Below are 16,813 nucleotides of genomic sequence, written 5' to 3'. Positions count from 1 at the left end.
GCAAGGGAAGCCTGGGAACTATAAACCAATAAGCCTAACATTTGTGGTAGGTAAGTTACTTGACAAGGTTCTGAGGGATAAGATATACATTGGTTTGGAAAGACCCTGTTTCATGAGCAGTAGGCAACATGGTTTTGTGAATGTGACATCATGCCTTACTAATTTGTTCGAGCTCTTTGATGAAGTGACCAGGAAGGTTGATGAGGGGAGGTTGGTAGACATAATTGAAATGGATTGCATTAAGGCCTTTGTAAGTTTTCACATGTTAGGCTGCTCGTGAATGTTAGATTCCGTGGAATCATTGGGGAGCTGGCAAATTGGATACGCAATTGGCTTGATGGTAGGAAGCAGAGGGTAATAGTGGAAGGATAAAGGTACTGGGCGCCTCCTAGCAGAGCGCTTTAGGGAACATCTCCGAGACACCCGCACCAATCAACCAAACCGCCCCGTGGCTCAACATTTCAACTCCCCCTCCCACTCTGCCGAGGATATGGAGGTGCTGGGCCTCCTTCACCGCTGCTCCCTCACCACCAGACGCCTGGAGGAAGAACGCCTCATCTTCCGCCTCGGAACACTTCAACCCCAGGGCATCAATGTGGATTTCAACAGTTTCCTCATTTCCCCTTCCCCCACCTCATCCTAGTTTCTAACCTCCAGCAACACTGTCCCCCTTGACTTGTCCGGACTTGTCCGACCTGCCCAGCTCCTTTTCCACCTATCCACTCCACCCTCTCCTCCCTGACCTATCACCTTCATCTCCTCCCCCACTGACCTATTGTACTCTATGCTACTCTATCCCCACCCCCACCCTCCTCTAGCTTATCTCTCCACGCTTCAGGCTCTCTGCCTTTATTCCTGATGAAGGGCTTTTGCCCGAAACGTCGATTTCGAAGCTCCTCGGATGCTGCCTGAATTGCTGTGCTCTTCCAGCACCATTGATCCAGAATAGTGGAGGAATACCTGTTGGACTGAAAGCTGTGACTAATGAAGTACCTCAGGGGTTGGTGCTGGGCCTTTTGCTGTTGTTATCAATATCAATGATTTAGATGAGAAAGGACAAGGCATGATTTGTACATTTGCTGATGACACTAAAATAGACGGCAATAGGGAAAGTCAAGAAGGTTATCAGAAATTGCAGCAGAACCTTGATCAGCTGGGGAAGTGGGCCAGGAAATGGCAAATGAGATTTAATGTAGATAAGTGTGAGGTCTTGCATTTTGGAAAGTCCAATCAAAGTAGGAGTTTAATGGTGAATGGCAGGGCCTTTAGCAGTGTAGTGGAACAGAGGGACGTTGGAATTCAGATGTTTGGTTCTCTGAAAGTGGAGTCACGGGTAGACAGGACAGTGAAGAAGGCTTGTGACACACTAGCCTTCATCACACAGGACAGTGAGTGCAGAAGTTGGAAAGTTATTTTGCAGTTGTACAGAATGTTGTTCAGACTGAACTTGGAGCATTGTGCTCAGTTTTGCGCACTTTGCTATAGGAGGGATATTATTAAACTAGAAAGAGTGCAGGTAAAAATTACAAAGATGTTGCCTGGACTCAATGGTCTGAGTTGAAGGGACAGGTTTGACAAGCTAGAATTATTTTTCTTTAGAGCATAGGATACTGAGGGGGGACCTTACGGAAGTGTATAAGATGATGAGTAGCATGGATATAGTGAATGCATCCAATCTTATTCCCAGGCCGAGGAATCAAGAACTGGAGGACATCAATTTAAGGTTCGGGGAAAGAACAAAAGAGAATCTGAGACACAACTGTTTTACACAGAGGGTGGTACATATATGGAATGAGCAGCCAGTGGAAATGGCTGAGCCAGATCCATTAACAATACTTAAAAGGCATTTAGACAAATACATGGATCGGAAAGGATTAGAAGGATATTGGCCAAGCGCAGGGAAATGGGTTTAGCATGAACGTACATTTTGGTCGGCGTGAACCGGTTTGGGTCTGTTTGGTCTGTCTCCATGCTGTTGGAACCTATGACTCTGTAATTAATGTTACGACACGGGGTAAACTCTCCTGCTTAATTTAAAACCGGCAACACAGAAAAGATTTATCCTGTTCAGTAATCTGTAAAAATTCGATAGACCAAGAACTAGTTAAAGTAAAAATTAACAATTTTATTTCTTAACGTATAACAGAGAATAATTAGCTAACAACTATTTACAAGTCCTTACTCTAACCTATCTTTTACCTTCCATTGTATAATTCTAGTTCAATAAAACTCCCAATTGAGATTTACAAAACTAAGCTTCTTATCTCAGAACCAGGCAGCTTTCAGTTCTTCTATTTGGATTTTCCTGTGTCTTCTTTTCTTCTTCTTAGAAATTCTGTGTCAGAGGTTTCTGATCAGTAGAGGTACATTTAAGAGAGCTATTGTTCAGGCAGTCTGTTTACATGCTGGGCTTGGCAGTCCTTTTCCCAACTGTTCAAGTTTCCCTGGTCTTTTACCCCCAAAGCATCAGATTGTGTCATTGGCTTTTAACATTGTTAATATACTCAATTCAAACTTGATTGGAGGTGGGTATTTTGGAGTATAATTTAAACAGATTGCCTGAATTTGAATTTGTTTTTGTCTCCAGGCAACCATCTAATTGAGTTGTTCAACCAAATGTTACATTTATCTTTTTTTCGAAACACTTGGTGCTGTCAGGTAGTTTTTGCCAGCTTGTAATTCTCTTAAAAGTACAGTACACTCATATCTTCATAACACTAAACAGGAACTGTTACAATATAGCAACATGCCATGGACAACGCCTTGGCCAAAGGCAAATTTTGCTCAGGAGGAATAATAGTCACAGAAAATGCAGAGAGAAAGTGTTTATCAGCCAGGAGAGATTCACTACCCTCCAATTCTGCTGAGACCTCAGCAACAACTATGGAAAGCTGAATCTTAAATCCCTGCTTCAGAGGGTGATCACACCCATTCAGGGTTGCTTCTATTGCTCCAATTATTAATGAAAAATGCCAAGGCCTCACAACTCGTTTGTCTTCTCATAGAATCCTTGGACCCTGTCCCCCAAACTCTCTCCAAAAGAAACCATGACAAAACACACCTCTCAAAGCCACAACAGTGCCACAAAATTCTGTCACTATATATTCTCTCTTTCTGGATAAAAGCTGAGTTAAAACATACTTTTCATAAGGCAACCTGCCCAATCTAGATGTTAATATCTGTGTAAATTAGAAATTCTACGAAGAAAATGTTACTGATATGCATAGTCTATAGGTTACCAAATAATAATACCACAGTGGGGCGGGCAATAAGCAAAGAAATAACTAAAGCCTGTAAAATTGGTACAGCAATTATCATGAGGGATTTTCATTTTAACGTCTATCGTTCGAACCAGGTTGGTCAGGGTAGTCTTGAGGAGGAGTTCGTTGAATGTTTCCACGATACTTTTCTTGAACAATATGTCATGGAAGCAATGGGGGAGCAATCAATCCTAGATCTGGTCCCGAGACAGGAATAATTAATAATCTCATAGTTAGCGTTCCACTTGGAAGGAGCAATCACCATATGGTGACGTTTAGAATACAAATGGAGAAGCAAGAAGATATAATCCAAAACCAGGGTCCTGTGCTTTCAGAAAGGAGACTACAGTAGGATGGGGAAGAACTTGTCTAAAGTTGACTGGAAGCAAATACTTTGTGGTGGGACAGTTCATAGGCAGTGGAGGACTTTCAAAGCAATTTTCCAAAGTGCTCAGCAAAAGTATATACTACTTAAAAGAAAGGATTGTAGGAAAGGGGGTAATCTGCTCTGGATGTGTCAGGAAATATAGGAGTTTATCAAATTGTAGGAGAAGGCAGACAAACTAGCAAAGACCAGCAGGAAACTAGAAGATTGTGAATATTTTAAAGGTTAACAGAAAGCCACAAAAATAGCTTATAAAGAAAAGTAAGATAGATTATGAGTGTAAACTAGCTCAGAATATAAAGCCAGATAGCAAACGTTTCTATAAATATATAAAATGAAAAAGAGTGACTAAGATAAACAATAGTTTTTAGAGGATGAGAAGGGAGATTTAGTAAAGAGATATGAGGACTGAGCCCAGACATGAACAGGTATAGAACAGAGAACATAGAAAAGTATAGCACAGAACAGGCCCTTTGGCTCATGATGTTGTGCTGAAGTTTAATCCTAATGTCAACTGTAGTGACTTAACCTACGCGCCCCTCAACTCACTGCTATCCATGTGCATGTCCAGCAGTCGCTTAAATGTCCCTAATGACTCTGCTTCCACCACCACCGCTGGCAACTCATTCCATGCATTCACAACTCTCTGCATAAATTACCTACCTCTGACGTCTCCTTTATAACTTCCTTCTAATATCTTCAAACTATGACTCCTTGTACCAGTCAATCCTGCCCTGAGGAAAAGTCTCTGGCTATTCACTCTATCTATTCCACTCATTATCTTGTATAACTCGATCAGGTCTCCTCTCTTCCTCCTTCTCTCCAGAGAGAAAAGTCTGAGCTTATTCAACCTTTCTTCATAAGGCAAGACTTCAACCCAGGCAGCATCCTGATAAACCTTCTTTGCACCCTCTCCAAAGCCACTGTATCTTTCCTATAGCAGGGCAACCTGAACTGAACACAATATTCCGAGTGTGGTCTCACCAGGGACTTGTAGAGCTGCAGCAAAACCTCGTGGCTCTTAAACTCGATCCCCCTGTTAATGAAAGCCAAAACACCATAGGTTTTCTTAACAACTCTATCCACTTGGGTGGCAACTTTGAGGGATCTATGTACTTGCACACCCAGATCCCTCTGTTCCTCCACACTGCCAAGAATCCTGTCTTTAATCCTATATTCAGCATTCGAGTTCGACCTTCCAAAATGCATCACTTCACATTTATCCAGCCTGAACTCCCTTTGCCATTTCTCAGCCAAGTTCTGCATCCTATTTATGTGGCGCTGTAACCTGCAGTAGCCCTCGAGACTATTGATGACACCTCCAACCATTGTGTCATCTGCAAATTTACTAACCCACCCCTCAACCATCTCATCCAAGTTATTTATAAAAACTACAAAGAGCAGAGGCCCAAGAACAGAGCCCTGCGGGGCCCCACTCAACACTGTCCTCCAGGCAGAATGCTTTCCATCGACAACCACTCTCTGCCTTCTGTCAGCCAGCCAATTCTGAATCCAGATAGCCAAATCTCCCTGTATCCTATACTTCCTGACTTTATAAATGAGCCTATCATGGGGAATCTTATCAAATGCCTTGTTGAAGTCCACATACACCACATCCACTGCTCAACCTTCGTCAACCTGTCTTGTCACTTCCTCAAAGAACTCAATAAGATTTGTGAGGCACGACCTGTCCCTCATAAAGCCATGCTGACCACTTTAGTCACACTATACTTTGCCAAATAGTCATTCATCCTATCCCTCAAAATTCTTTCCAAAACTTTGCTGGCCATAGACATAAGACTGACTGGTCTGTAATTGCGAGGGATTTCCCGATTACCTTTCTTGAAAAGAGGGACAACATTCACCTCCCTCCAATCCTCCGGTACGACTCCTGTGGAGAGTGAGGAGGCAAATATCCTCGCCAGCGGCTTAGCAACCTCCTTTCTCGCTTCCTGGAGCAGCCGAGGAGAAATCTGGTCCTGCCCTGGGGACTTATCAACCTGAATGTTTTCCAAAATTTCTTGCACATCATCTTCATCAATCTTGATCCGGTCAAGACTGTATCCCAACTCCTCGAAGTTTTCATTCACAACAAGGTCCCTTTCCTTGGTGAAAACCAAAGCAAAAAACTCATTTAGGGCTCCCCTATCTGTTCAGACTCAATGCACAATTTCCTTCTGCTATCCTTGATTGGCCCTACTTTCTCCCTGATCTTTCTCTTATTCCTCACGTATGAGTAAAATGCCTTTGGATTCTTCCTAATCCTTTTTGCCAAGCCTTTTTTGTGCTCCCTCCTGGCTCTCCTCAGCTCATTTCTGAGCTCCTTTCTTGTAAGCCTATAATCCTCTAAAGCTGTGCTAGATCCTTGCTTCCTCCACCTTATGTAAGCTGCCTTCTTCCTTTTGATGAGAAGATCCTCTGCACTCGTCATCCAAGGCTCCTTAATCTTACCCCTTCTTACCTGTCTCAGAGGAACAAATTTGTGCATCACTCACAACAACTGCTCCTTAAGTAGTCTCCACATCTCTCCTGTGCCCTTTCTGTGGAACAATTGCTCCCAGTCTGTACTTCCCAACTCCTGTCTGATAGCGTCATAACTTCTTTCCCCCAATTAAATATCTTGCCTCGGTAACTGCTCCTTTCCCTCTCCAAGACTATGGTAAATGTGAGGCAGCTCTGATCACCGTCACCAAAGTGCTCTCCCACCATGAGATCTGACACCTGTCCTGGCTCATTGCCGAGCACCAAATCCAAAATGGCCTCTCCCCTTGTCGGTCTGTCTACATACTGAGTGAGGAAACCCTCCTGAATGCACCTGACAAAAACGGCTCCATCCAAACCATCTGCAGTAAGGAGGTTCCACTTGATATTGGGAAAGTTGAAATCACCCATAACAATAACCCTGCTACATCTGCATTTTTCCAGAATCTGCCTGCCTATAAGTTCTTCAATCTCTCTACTGCTAATAGTGGTCTGTAGAAAACCCCCAGTGCGGTGGCTGTTCCCTTGCTGTTCCTAACCTCCCCCCATACTGACTCACTCAGTAGACAAAGTTTCCTCTACAACCTTCGTTTCTGTAGCTGTGAACTCGATCGGTGACATCCTGGACCCTGGCACCAGGGAGGCAACATACCTTCCGGGAGTCCTGTTCCTGACCACAAAATTTCCTGTCAATTCATCTAACTATTGAATCCCCAACCACAAGCGCTTTTCTATTTTCCCCATTTCCCTTCTGAGCAACAGTGCCAGGCTCAGTGCCAGAGACCTGACAACTATGGCTTTCCCCTGATAGGTCGTCCCCACCAGCAGTATCAAAAATGGTTATACTTATTGCTGAGGGGAACAGCAACAGGGGATCCTGCTCTGACCATCGGTTCCCTTTCCTCCCCAACTGTCCTTAACCTGTGTCTGGGGAGTCACCACCTTCCTGTACATCCTCTCAATTACTCCCTCAGCCTCACAGATGATCTGTAGTCCATCCAGCACCAGCTTCAATTCCCTAACTCGGTTTTCGAGGAGCTGGAGTTGGGTGCACTTCCCACAGATGTAGTCAGCAGAAACATCTGCAGAGTCAGCAGAAGTGTCTCTCACCTGCCACATTCTGCAGGAGGAACATGCAACTGCCCTAACATCCATATCCTGCTACGTTGAAACTCCACACAGGACTAAACAAAGGAAGAAAAAAAAAGAGAAACCTGAAAACTTATTGAGTTTACAGACTCTTTGTAAGGTTAGAGGAGGTGGGTGGGAGAGACGCCCTGTGGTTTAGGGTTTCGGGTTTAGATCTTCCCAGCAGTCCTTTGCTCCTCCTTCGCACCTCTCGGCAAATGGAGATCCCAATGCCCGAAGCAAGTATTTTGTGTCAGTCTTGACAGTGGAGGACACGAATAACACGTCAGTAATTGACAAGGAGACGAAGGTAGGTGATGATCTGGGAACAATCATTATCATGAAAGACGTAGTTTTGGGCGAGCTCATGGGGCTGAATGTAGACAAGTCTCCTGGCTTCACTTGCATGTATTCCAGGGTACTAAAGGAGATGGCAGGACAAGAAGCAAATGCATTTCTGGTAATTTTCCAAAATTTTCTGGACTCTGGAGTACTTTCCACAGATCGGAAAACAGCAAATGTACTTTAGGACCGAATTAATAAGCAACGTCTTCACCCAGAGGGTTGTGAATCGGTCGAATTCCATGCCCACTGAAGTAGTTGAGGCTTCCTCATTGAATGTTTTTAAAGCTAAGTTAAATAATTCCTTTCCTGTTCAAAAAAGTAAGGGTTGTGGTGAGAGGGCAGGTAAGCTGAGACTACAAAAAGAGATTTGTATTTAAGAGTTGAGGTCAACACACAGTGATACTCTCCCCACCTCTGAGCTTTGGTTGACGTGGCTCAAGTCTCAACTCCTCCACACGCGTGGAGTAACATCTCTGATTCAGAACTATCTACAGTGGCTTCTTATAGAAATGAAGAACTGTTTGATTAGGAGTCAAAAAAGCTCCACCAAAAGAGATTTTCAGAATCGTTTTATTGTTTTTCAGGCTGCATGTCAGTCTCAGGCATTGGTTTAGCAGTTAGTTGGATGGTTGGTTTTCAGGGCAATGTGCTGCCAACAGCGTGGGTTCAATGGCCATCACCGGTTTGAGGTTACCATAAAAGACTTTACTTCTCAACCTTTTCCCTCACCTGAAGTCTGATGGCAGGAAGAAGGGTTACACCCGAATCATTGACTTCTCCACCTTCTAATGCTGCCTGCCTGGCTTGCTGTGTTCTTCCAGTGTCCTGCTTGTCTACCCTGGATTCCAGTTTTTGTTTTACTCTTGAGTTGAACAGAGCAGTGTTTGCAATTGCTCCCTCTGTCTGCAAAGAACAAGAACTGGTGCATTTTACATTGTAACATCCCTCATGATCAGCCCTTTCCTATCTTTAACATCCTCCCTCGGATGTGCTCTCTGAATCAAACAATTGTGAGATGGCCAGTGTCTTGCTTTGAGCTTCTGTACACAACACCTTTCTGTTTATAGGATACCTATTGACTTAAAACCACCTTCTTATCCTACTTATCAACTTCATCAATTTATCCAATCGTCTTGATTTAGAATTATACTCCTTATTTCATGTTGCATCACCAATAAGATGGACCACTGCCTACTTCTCTCAGCTACTCCAAATCCATTTAACTACATCAGTTTATGTCTGACTGAAGTCGATCCATATCCTTTGCACAGCTCAGTATGCTTCAGAGTTTTTTTTGTCAACTGCAAAGTTTGAAACTGCTCGAAAACATTGATGTCAATCAAGAAAAGCAGCTTCTGAATAGCCCCACAACATAGCTTTCTCCAATCCGAGAAAAAAAGTTAGCCACTATGATTTCCTTACACTCCGCTGACTTTATGTAAACGTCTGCCTCAACACAATTGTGCTTTCACCAACTCATGGTGACTTCACTTAGTCAATTCAACTTGTCATGGGGCCTGTTCACTATGTTCAGACAGATTGAGTGTGCCAGTGAGCTAGAGTGTATGGAAGAGATTGAGAGAATGAGTGAAAGTGGGAGAGAAAGAGAGAGCAAGGTCTAGAGTCTGTGAGTGAGTGAGTGATAGACTGAGAGACAGAGAGGGAGGAGTGGAGGGAAGAAAGGATGGGCAAGAGGGAGACCACAGGGAAAGACGGAGAGAGGAGAGGAGCCGGCGGTAGGTACCAGGTGGTAAGTAAACACACAGACTGTGACTGCTTTCTGGAATGAGAATCAACTCCCACCCCCACAATCTGGTATGTTTATCCATAAACACTCCAGTGATGAGAAGAATTATTGAGTAAATCCAAAAAGAGAAACAGTGAATTCCTCTACAACTGGAAACTGTATCAGGATTTGTGTGTTAATGTAACCAATTAGTTGTTTTGAGTCAGCATATAAATAAAATTATTTGCTGATAAAATAATATTCCTGTGGACCTGCTGCTCCAAGGTACGGTCTCTGTTATTGAGTTAGAGGGTTTGTTGCCTGGTAACTAGGATCTACTTTCCATCAAACTGCTGACATGATGAGGGTAAAACAACCAACAAGGAGGTCAGTGACCAAACTCAAGTGCTGCCAAGTTCCATTTCTTCAGTCTGGCTTGTGAACACATAATGCTGTGTCTGAGTCTACTGCATTGCTCCACCCAACCCCTCCTCTGTATTATTAGCCCCTTGCGGCCAGACTAACAGGATATCTACGTCAAAGGACATTTCTTAACCTGCTCAGTAGAGCTCTCCACAAACTTACTACTTAAACTTAAGTCAGACACTTACTGAAATCCCTCTCAGGTCTTTCGGAACATCATTCCAATACGAACATATTTTAGACAATTCCAACAATGATACATGCACAATTTGTATTGACTTTTTAAAATTTACATAAAAGTTTATCATCTAAACAATACATTGTTGTATACTAAACTCCTTTTTTGAAACACGTTTCACTATTTAATCCCAAATTCTGCTCTACAGACAGGCATAAACAGCAACTGTATTATTGTATAATTAAGGTAAAGTCGCCATAATTCCACAGATAAAAATCACACAACACCACTTTATAGTCCAACAGGTTTATTTGGAAGCACTAGCTTTCGGAGCTTCATCACACTGCTGTTTCATCAGGTGATTGTGGAGAATAAGATTCTATGACACAGAATTTATAGCAAAAGTTTACAGTGTGATGTAACTGAAATTATATATTGAAAAAGATCTGGATTGTTTGTTAAATCTCTCATCTTTTAGAATGACCATGTTGGTTTCAGTTCTTTCATATGTAAATCGCAAAATGTTTTTTAAAAGTTACGTTCTCAAGTGAATTATAACAATTGATGTCATATTGGCCCAGATAATGTATTGAAGGTGTTAGCTCCCTGTGAGGCTGTCTGTGCCACAATGGTCAGACTCATTGTAATCTAAAAAACGGATTTACAGAATCTTACATGGATTCATGCAGTTTTTGAGCAAAAAGCAAAATTTAATTCTGCGAAGCACAAGTTATTCAGAGCCTGCAACACATTATCAATGAGGATGAGCACCTCACTAAGGCCTGAACCTCCACCCCCCCCACCCCCCCCCCCCCCCCCCATCTCCACTTCTTACTTTAAACAGCCACCAAACCTCAAACAGATCATTGTTCGTAACAAACTGCCCAGCTTTCAGGACAATACCATACAACCCTGTCATGGTAGACGCTGCAAGACGTGACCCTCAGGTTAAATCATCACCAGTCATCTCTAGTTTAGGCACCTGATCTGGCAGGATTATGGCAGCCCTATCAATATCCAACTCATGATGTGGAGTCGCCGGTAATGGGTTTGGGTGGACAGTCAGTCACTGTCACCATCCAGATGCCTTTTAGATGTTATATCAGTACCAGACGTCGCCACCGTGCCTGGCTGCTCATTCCACACATGCACCACCATCTTTGTGAACAAAATAGATGTCCCTTTTCAATCTTTCCCTTCTCACCTTAAACCTATGCCCTCTAGTTTTGGGCTCCCCCTACCCTGTGGAAAAGACTTTGGGTATTCACTCTATCCATATCGCTCATGATTTTGTAAACGTCTATAACATCACCCCTCAGCCTCCAATCTCCAGGGAAAATAGCCCCAGCCTATTCAACCTTTCCCTCTTCCTCAAATCTTCCAAACCTGGAAACGTTTTTGTAATTCTTTTCTGAACCCTTTCAACATTTATAACATCTTTCCTATAGCAGGGAGACCAGAATTGAATGCCGAATTCCAAAAAAATGGCCTAACCAAATTACTGCACAGCTGCAACATGACCTCCCAACTCCTATACTCAATTCACTGGCTAATGAAGGCAAGCAAGACTCCTGAGTTAAGTCCCTTTTTAAGTGGGAAAACTTACCCTTCCCGGCAGCCCTCGCTTCACTTCACCTTCTCTTCTCACCGCTCTATCAAAATGACAGGCCTGCTACAGAAAAGGTTTTTAGGGACACGGATTGGGAGATAATGTATTTGCATGGGTCACGAATTTGTACATAGGATCAGAAAATGGAAACAAATGGGTCTTTTTTCCAAGTGGCAGGCAGCGGCTAGTCCCCAAGGATCAGTGATTGTGACCCAGCTATTCACAACATAAACTGATGACTTGGATGAGGGAAGCAAATGCAACATTTCTAACTTTGCTGACAACGGAAAACTGGACAGAGCTGAGAATCGTAAGGAGGTTGCAAGGGTATTTTCATGTGATTTAGACAAATTGAGCAAGTCAGAAACACATGGCTAAACGTGAAGTTATACACATCAGTGTGAAAGACAAAATAAATCATCTTATTTCAATGGTGATATTAGGAAATGTGGAGGTACAAAGGAATCTAGTGTGATGTACATTAATGAATTTAGAAACACATGTGCAGCAAGCAATTAGGAAAGCAAACAATATATTGGCTTTCATTACAAGATGATTGCAAGAGGAGGCAAGAATATATTGAAGAGAGATATACATACCTTTTTAGAATTTAAAGGCATCAAACAATGTGAAGAGAAAGCAGGAATATGACGTTGAAGTAGAGGATTAGTCATGACCACGTTGAATGACAGAGCAGACAATAAACAATAGGTGCAGGAGTAGGCCATTCTGCCCTTCGAGCCTGCACCACCATTCAATATGATCATGGCTGATCATCCTCAATCAGTATCTTGTTCCTGCCTTCTCTCCATAGCCCTTGATTCCACTATCCTTAAGAGCTCTATCCAACTCTTTCTTGAAAGTATCCAGAGACTGGGCCTCCACAGCCCTCTGGGGCAGAGCATTCCACACACCAACCACTCTCTGGGTGAAGAAGTTTCTCCTCAACTCTGTTCTAAGTGGCCTACCCCTTATTTTTAAACTGTGTCCTCTGGTTCGGCACTCACCCATCAGCGGAAACATGTTTCCTGCCTCCAGAGTGTCCAATCCTTTAATAATCTTATACGTCTCAATCACATAAGCGTAAGATAGCCCTGCCATTCCAGGAATTGACCTTGTGACCTACGTTGCACTCCCTCAATAGCCAGAATGTCTTCCCTCAAATTTGGAGACCAAAACTGTGCACAATATTCCAGGTATAGTCTCACCAGGGCCCTGTATAGCTGCAGAAGAACCTCTTTGCTTCTATACTCAATCCCTCTTGTTATGAAGGCCAGCATGCTATTAGCTTTCTTCACTACCTGCTGTACCTGCATGCTTACCTTCATTGACTGGTGTACAAGAACACCTAGATTTCGTTGTACTGCCCCTTTACCTAACTTGACTCCATTTAGGCAGTAATCTGCCTTTCTGTTCTTGCCACCAAAGTGGATAACCATATATTTATCCACATTAAACTGCATCTGCCATGCATCTGTCCACTCACTTAGCCTGTTCAGATCACCCTGCATTCTCCTAACATCCTCCTCACATTTCACAGTGTCACCCAGTTTTGTGTCATCAGCAAATTTGCTAATATTACTTTTAATACCTTCATCTATATCATTAATGTACATTGTAAAAAGCTGTGGTCCCAGCACTGATCCCTGCGGCACACCACTGGTCACCTCCTGCCATTCCAAAAGGGAGCCGTTTATCACTACTCTTTGTTTCCTGTCAGCCAACCAATTTTCAATCCATGTCAGTATTTTGCCCCTAATACCATGTGCTCTAAGTTTGCTCACTAACCTCCTATGTAAAAGTCCAGGTATACTACATCCACTGGATCTCCCTTGTTCATCTTCAGAGTTACATCCTCAAAGAATTCCAGAAGATTAGTCAAGCATGATTTCCCTTTCATAAATCCATGCTGACTCTGACCTATCCTGTTACTGCTATCCAAATGTATCGTAATTTCATCCTTTATAATTGACTCCAGCATTTTTCCCACCACTGAGGTCAGACTGACTGGTCTATAATTCTCTGTTTTCTCTCTCTCTTCTTTCTTAAAAAGTGGGGCAACATTAGCCACTCTCCAAACCGCAGGAACTGATCCTGAATCTATAGAACATTAGAAAATGATTACCAATGCATCCACGATTTCTAGAGCCACCTCCTTCAGAACCCTGGGATGTAGACCATTAGGTCCCGGGGACGTATCAGCCTTCAGACCTAACAGTCTCTCCAACACCATTTCCTGCCTAATATAAATTCCCTTCAGTTCAGGTCCTTCAGTCGCTGTTACATCTGGGAGATTGCTCGTGTCTTCCCCAGTGAAGACAGAACTAAAGTACCAATTCAACTCTTCTGCCATTTCTTTGCTCCCCATAATAAATTCACCGTTTCTGTCTTCAAGGGCCCAATTTTAGTCTTAACCATTTTTTTTTTCTTTTCACATACCTAAAAAAGCCTTTACTATCCTCCTTTATATTTTTGGCCAATTTACCTTCATACTTCATTTTTTTCTTTGGCGTGTATTTCCTTTTTAGTTATCCTCTGTTGTTCTTCAAAAGCTTCCCTAGGGTATTGCACCATTGAACTTTGGCCAGCTCCTCCCTCATAGCTCCATAGTTCCCCTTATTCAACTGAAATATTGTCACTTCCGATTGTACCCTCTCCCTTTCAAACTGCAGATTAAAGCTTATTGTATTATGGTCACTACCTCCTAATGGCTCCTTTATTTCGAGGTCCCTGCACAACACCAGATCCAGAATTGCCTTCTCCCTGGTTGGCTCCAGCACCAGCTGTTCTAAGCTGTTCTAAGAATCTATCTCAGAGGCACTCCACAAACTCCCTTTCTTGGGGTCCAGTACCATCCTGATTCTCCCCCATAACAACTGTAGTAATATCTTTGCGACAGGCTAAGGGCTGAATGGCCTGCCCCTGGTTTCTATTCACCACAGATGGTCAGCAGTAGCAACGTGTACTATTGACAAGTTGCGGCTCAGAAATTCATCAATGATCCTTAAGCAGCACCTTCCAAACCCACGACCACTTCCATCTGGAAGGACAAGGGCAATAGAAACATTGGAACATCACCATCTGCAAGTCCCCCTCCAAGCCTCTCACCATCCTGACTTGGAAATATATTGCCGTCCTTTTACAGTCAATAGCTCAAAATCCTGGAACCCCATCTCTGTGAGTAGTGTAGGGACGGAATTCCCTACTGTCAGCACATGGACTGCAGTGTTTTAAGAAGGGAGCTGACCACCACCTTTTCACGGGCAACTACGGATGGGCAATAACTGCTGAAATGAATGAAAACAAAGTGAAATCAGCACCTTACCTTTTGTCAGCATATCCAGCAGGTTCTATTTCTAAGTATCTACAAAATTGCTCTCTGCAAATCAGCAGCCTAGTGTGAACAAGAGGAATAATGTTTCTGTATTCACGGTACAAATATGTACATACTTTTCAGTGACAGCTAACAGTTAATCTCAACTTCCCTCTGTTTCTCCCACTCTCTCCCTTATTCAGCTGTACTTTCCTATCCTGCTCTCTCCCTCCTCTCTCCTTCTAAACTCTTGCATATCCTTCCCCATCCGTCCTACTTTCCAAATCATGTGCTTTCTCTGCTCCTCTCCCCACATCCCTCACTATTTTTTATGTTCCTGACCTCTGACCTCACCCTTCACCACAGCCATCTCTCTTGTCCCATTCTATTCTCCTTTCCTACCCTCCTCTCACCCTTTCTCCATCTCCATTTGCTCTTCCACTCTTTCACTTCCACTCTGTCTCCCACCTCCTGATCTGCCTTCCCATTGCTGGTATTCCTCCTCCTCCTCTGTCTTTCTCCCTTCCTCATTCACCTTCTTCCTTTCCCCTACCCACCTACACTCACCACTCTTTTCTCCCAACTTGCATCCTAATCCCTCACTCATCAAGCTCCCCTCCAAGCTCGCCCTTCCACTCTGCCCTCATTTCCTCCCTATCCTCCCCTCTTGCCCATTCTCTTACCACCCCTCCTTTGCCCTTCTTTCCTTCTGCAACTATTAAACAAGGAGACCCAGACCTGTCTGCATCTCAGAGCTTTGCTACCTCTCACCATTAAGATCATATGCTCCTTTTAAAAACTTTTCCGGCCAATCTGAACAATTATACATTTACCACAGCATGTTTGACTTCCCATAGCTTTATCCAAGCCCTTGTTTATATCCCTCTGTCGTCTTTGTCACCTTCACAAGTTACTCTCCTATTTACCTGTTACCAGCAAATTTGGTAATTTCCATTTCTTCATCCTAGTCATTTCTACAAGTTGTAAAAAGTTGAGGCTCCAGTACTGACCCTGTGGCACATTGGTCATTATTTCTGTCAACCTGAAAATGCACCAACTGTCTCTTTTGCTTCTTTGAAAGAGTAGTCCATTATGATACAGGGACTTGTCTAACTGCAGCTCCAATAGTTTGGTCAGTAACAGTGTTTGTCGTTTCCTCAACTAACTGACTTCAATCCATCCTTGGTCTACAGCCATTTGTCGATAGGGCCAGATGATGCAGAAGCAGAAGGTGGCCATTTGGTCTACCAGGTTTATACTACCGTGATGTAATAACCCTCAACTCCACTTTCCTGCCTTTTACCCATAACCCTCAACTCCACTTTCCTGCCTTTTACCCATAAACTTTGATTCCTTTACTGATTCAAAGCCTATCTCAGCCTTGAACATATGCAACAACTTAGCCTTTACAGTCCTCTGTGGTGAAGAATTCCACAGATCCCGTACTCTCAAAGAAGAAATTCCTCCACATCTCTCTCCTAACCAGGCAACGCTTTACGCTGAGATGTTGCTCACTGATCTTAAAGCAAAACAACCGCTCCACGTCTACTCTGTTAAGTTCTCAAAGAATCTTGTATGTTTCAGTAAGATTTCCTTTCACTCTTCTAAACTCCAATGATGACAAGCCCAACCTACTCAACCTCTCCATTTTTAACAATCTTTTCATACCCAGGATCAACTGAGTGCACTTTCCCTGGACTCCTTTCAACACCAGTACATCTTTCTTTATAATACAATGACCAAAACTGTCCACAGTGTCCCAACTGTGGGCTGTGGGATAGTTTTAGTAACATTCCCCACCCCCATTTGTCTTCCCCATTACCCTGGAGAATTTTGTGACTGTTTTGGCATTCATACACAAGGACTCCCAAATCCCTGTGGTGTAGGTTTACACTCTTTCTCCCCTTCCCTCACTCCCTTGTCCCTCTTCCTCATGTTCCCATACAGCATCACTCACCTGTGCCT

Source organism: Chiloscyllium plagiosum, chromosome 49 (assembly GCF_004010195.1).
Source record: "Chiloscyllium plagiosum isolate BGI_BamShark_2017 chromosome 49, ASM401019v2, whole genome shotgun sequence".
Classification (NCBI taxonomy): Eukaryota; Metazoa; Chordata; class Chondrichthyes; order Orectolobiformes; family Hemiscylliidae; genus Chiloscyllium; species Chiloscyllium plagiosum.
The sequence above is the reverse complement of the archived record's forward strand: the minus strand, read 5'-3'. Positions refer to the sequence as shown.